This window comes from Cynoglossus semilaevis, chromosome 13, assembly GCF_000523025.1.
Source record: "Cynoglossus semilaevis isolate Cse_v1.0 chromosome 13, Cse_v1.0, whole genome shotgun sequence".
In the NCBI taxonomy this organism is placed as follows: Eukaryota; Metazoa; Chordata; class Actinopteri; order Pleuronectiformes; family Cynoglossidae; genus Cynoglossus; species Cynoglossus semilaevis.
The window spans coordinates 18,974,161-18,979,431 of NC_024319.1; the positions used below are offsets into that span (position 1 = coordinate 18,974,161).

Below are 5,271 nucleotides of genomic sequence, written 5' to 3' on the forward strand. Positions count from 1 at the left end.
ACAGTAAATGTAAACTTAATACAGTAAACCTAATTATATACTAGAGCAGACTTGGACAAACTATGGCCCAGATATGGCCCGCTGGCCCACGGTATGGTGAAGACTGATTACTGATAAAACTGTTATTTCTATTTCATTAAATGCCAGCAGACATTAAATGTGTCAAATTGTCTTTTTGTAAGTTAAGGTTTATGTTTGCCCTTTTTGTTGAAATTATTTTTCCCAGCATTCTACATCCAACCTATACTGAACTGACCCAGCAGTCAAATTATACAATTAAGTGACAAATCATGTAATTACTAGTTAACAAAAACAAAACTGCCATGCATTAATAATAAATTACTAAGTTTTATCCAAATACATTAATACAGTTAAGCCTTTTAGCCTCATATTTTTAGGGAATATTAATTTCAACACTGACATCCTTGCACTCTGTTGCCTGCACAGATTTTGCTTGTGAATCCACTGGACACATAACTTTGAATCTGCAGTCACTTGTTTATGAACTGTTTGACATAATTATTACACTCCACATAGATACAAAAAACCCAGTGATCATGGCTCGAGCTAAAATTGTAGTGGAAGTCAAACTGATTAAAGATTGTAATTAATCCCATTGAAACATATATTCTACCAGTGTCAATACACAGTCTTCTCCTTTGCTGTAAAATGGAAACTTTTGGCCCCACAAATGATTACTTACTGTAACACCTCACGGTAAAAATGCTAAATAAAAACGTTTCTGTTACCTTTAAACCTTTAACTCTACACAGTACCACATATGCAGTAATTGTACACTAGAATACTATGGTTGGAAGTGAACATCAACGTCAGCTTGTTTGCGTTTCCATGGTAGTGGACATAAAAGGAACCAAGGTTACCATAGAATGATTACCTTTCACAGGCAGTTATAACAACGTCATTGACAGGGTAGATGGTATTTATTCATTAAATGTGAAAGGCTTGCAGTTGAGATGGCTTTATAAAAGATTTATAAGAACACAAATGTATATTTTAAAATACAAATGTACAAAAGACTAAAATGTGTAAAGCAAATCTTAATTTTCTACAAGTGCAACCAGGAAACATCACTAAGAATATTTAATAAAAATTAAAAAATAAAGCATTAATCATAAATAATTGAATTAGAAATACATGGCATTGTTATATACATGTTTTTGTTTACCAGAGCCACTTTGATCTGTAGTTTCTGGGTGTCAGTCTCATTCAAATGTGAAAAAATAAACCATGTGTATTTTATTTCATATTGCAGTCACATTTCTTTTGTTTTAACGCTCTGAGTTTCTCATTTACTTCATCGCCACCTTTCTCACAATATGGGATTGTTTTCACACCATGATGCCGCAAGTGTCAAGTTGAAAAATGTGGTGCTAAGCATCTTTTGTTGTGTTTCACATGCTTGCCAGTGCACATCCGGCAATTTGCATTTTATAATTACTTCCTCTCTGTGACATTACAAACAAAGAAAATAGATAGAGAGTGTATTTTTTTTATTTAGAATGCCATAGGGCCTCAGATATGATAAAAAAAGAAAAATATTAATATTGTTTTAAAGGTATAGAAGAGAAGTCAATGACTTAAATGTTTATTTCTAGTTTAGTGTATTTAGTGAATTGGTTATTTAATTTGATCAAATTCAACGTGCTTTATTTAATTAAAAAAAGTATATAATTGAACCAGAGAACTTTATCTTCAACATCCAATTGTTTCCGCTCCATCTTGTTAGTCCTCAGGTGCAGCCAGGTGTAGACGTGATGATAACATGTTTTTACCTAGCTTTTTTTCTGTATAATTTTGTGGGAAGTAAATTTCCAGTTCATTACCAGGTTTTTAAAATGTGAAGAAACTTTTCTCGCAATTCTCTTCTGAATTCTCTTCTCTGTATGTATTACACACTATACACAGTTCAGTAAAGTATTCCTTCATTCGTTATTTCAGGTACAGCTGAGCCTGATATACATCACTGGATTTTCTATCAGAGTTTTTTGCATCACAAATGTATTATTACTGCCAGACTTCACATCATGGTGTTTGAGGAGAAACTTTGAAAGACATTTTAAAATGTATTGGTACATTTTTCACAGCTGTATGAGTGCTTCTAATGTCAGGGAATAAGGGATCTGAACACACCATTGAATCTTCATAACACTAAATGTGCAAAAAAAACAAACAAAAAAAAAACGTGGGTTGGGGTCAGTGGGTCTGGTTTCGGGGTTCTTGCTTTTGCTGCAATTGTTAAGCATGAACTTTAAAGGGCATTCTAAGCATTCTAGTTCTGCAGATTTTTTTTTAAATTGCTGAATAATTCTTTCTGTTCACACTGAAAGGTTAGCTAGGTAATAGAGTTGTGGAAGGTGGTTATGGTGTGTGAATGAATCCCTTTATTTCATGACTCTCATTTTACACTTTGTATCAGTGTAAACCCGGATGTTGAGGCCTCTGCTGACTGTTGTTCATGTATGTTCAGTGACGCTGGTATAAAGCATGTACAGGTGCAGGGTTCAAATTTGTAAACTTTTCAGTTTTTTTTTTTTTTTTTTTCGTATTTGTTAGTTCATACAAGTTCATACAGACTGACATGTTATTATAAACATTAGTTCATTCATACAAAGGGGAATGGCTGATTCTAAGTGATTCAAAAATTCAAACTGAGTGAAATGTCTCGATGTAACATTTCTGTCATTCCATTCTCATCCTTTAGATTTCCATTATAAACACGGACTGTTCTTCCATCCTCCCCCATCGTCTCCTGCTCCTCTCTAAGGGTCTTTTTTCCCCTTGGCTTCTCATCTGCTTTATCTCCCTGCTTTCGGTCTTTCCTCCTCTTTTCCTCTCGCTCCCCCTCCTGCTGCTTTCTCCTCTTCTCCTGACTGTGGCTGAGGCTGCTGCAAACTAACCTGGCTGTCGGGGTGAAGGGACCACCAGCTGTTTGTGAGGAAACCTTCTCATCAACACAGCACAGCCTGCATGCATGCATATGGATGCACAGCCAGATACGGGCTGCGAAGGAAGTCTGTTGTTTCACCTGATAGTTCTGAGATGCAAAGAAAACAGTTGTTTTGAGGAAAAACTGTAACACAGAATCAACATCCCAGTAAAGACACACACACACACACTTTTCTCAGACCTAACTCAGATGTGGATCCTCTTTGTTTGAGGGGGAGTTAAAAATAACAGCTGCTTTTCCAGCATAAAAATAAGATTTGTTTTTAAGTCTACAGTACAGAAACAATGGCCTTAGTTTTCAGTCATCAACAGGAAAGTTTGGTGGCGTGATTGTTTTTTGTTACTCAATAGGTAATGTTCCCATAAAACAAATTAATAAATACTTTTAAAAAATATATTTTCCTCTATAGCCTTAAAAGTACATATATGGAAAAATGTTACAGTAAATATTTACAGTTTTACAATAGCATATTACAACTACAGTTCAAGAAAAAAATATTTCTGATTTTGAAATAATCCTACTGATATGGGTGGAGTCAATGCTAAAGTGATGGACACAAAGGGAGGACACAGCAGAGAAATAACAGTCTTTAATAAGCTGGTGAGACATAAAAGTCATGGAGGGAAACACAGCAGGCGGGAAAAGGTAGACACAAGCGCTGCATCTTGTACACCGTGAGACTCAAGAAAACTAAACGGAGAAATAATTAAAAGTAAAAGATATATATATATATAAAAAGCCAAGGGAGCCAGATGTCACAGGTTTGAGCAACAAAAACATTGTGTGCAGTAATTGTACACTAGAAGCAGGACAGAACAAACTAGTCGGATTAATTTACTATCAGAACATTGCGTTCACAATAAATACTTGGTGCAAAACTGACCGAACAGTAAATTAAAGTGAAAAACAAAAATTACTATGTGTAGCAGGGCTGTGGAACTACTTGAGGTCTGCAAAGGCTGAGTCACACCCAAAATAAAAAATAACACATCTTGTAAAATATCTGGTCATTAGCATTCCTTTCTGGCTTTTGCAAATTCCAGTCTTCATGGCTGGACATGGATTTGTGAATCTAATCTATTCTCATGGTGGACAATTTTTAAACTGTGGTCCAGAGCCAGACACAATTAAGCAATAAATGATAACTGCAACTGAAGCGTTACCCATCAGGAACCCATCTTGGTAGGAAGTCCCAATTTGAATAATTTCAGAATTAAAATCATATAAAAGACTTTGTAGTCCAACTTTAGTCCACATCAGTAAGTATTCTGTCAACATGAAGTCCACGGCTACATAACATCTACCTCAGGGATGGGAATAAACCCAATTTCTGCTGGTGTGCAGCTGTATCCAACATTAGTCAGTTAACCAGTCTTTGCTGTGTAAATAATTACACTGAATGAATGTAGCCTTTTCTTTTCCTGTGTCAGATTTACAGCCTCTCTGATTTCTCCAAAGTGAGCAGGCTCTTCCGCTCTCTGACATGCAGCCGTACAGCCACGGACAATTGTCAAGCACCATAAAATCTCTGTAATCCAATGACCCCAAGCAGCAGCCATCAATCCAGCAGACAGTGGTGATGGCAAAGTGTCCCCTGTGTGCAGACAGCCAGGGGCCCAGTGGTTCCCAGAGCTGGGAGCTAAACCTAAACTGTTGAAGCTGCCATGCTATTTAATTTACAGTGGTTGTAAACAACAACCATAGCATTAAATTTGTCATGTCAAAACATTACAAGACCAAAGAAACAGAAGAAAATACTTTTAAAAACCATCTCACTTAATATCTACAAAACATAGTATTCTAACTGATGAAAATTTGATATCCTTTATCGGCCTTGTACGATGCTTCTATCTTCTTCCTGAAGACTCAGGCAACTCTTTTGATCTCACCATGGGGTTGACTCTCACTTCAACCGTCAGGAATCCACCAGACTAGATATATGAGGTTTAAAAAGGGCAAGGCTCCTTCAAAATGATGAGTAACTATGTTCTAATCATGTGTCTAAAACTTAAGTGGAAATAAATATAAAGGTGTCTTAATTTTTCCTCGGGTAAAATGTCTTAATTGTTTAGAAATACATAGTAGAGATTATATTATATAAATGTAATGTCTGTAAAACTCAATATGAAATATCCATATATCCAAAAATGTTACAAACACACATGTTTTCATAGAATATAAAGAGAGTACATCACATTTAAAAGGAAGTGAGTCTAGTGACCTTTTCTTTATGCTCATCTAGAAGAGTTTGCACTCAGTACTGAAAACTATCAAAACTAAAAAAAAAACATATATCCCTTACA

General features: G+C 35.6%; 1 protein-coding gene across 1 annotated transcript in view; it reads left to right on the forward strand.

Moving 5' to 3' along the window:
* Positions 1-5,271, forward strand: part of grik2 (glutamate receptor, ionotropic, kainate 2) — a 127,665-nt gene that overhangs the window by 121,503 nt on the left and 891 nt on the right. The window lies entirely within an intron of this gene.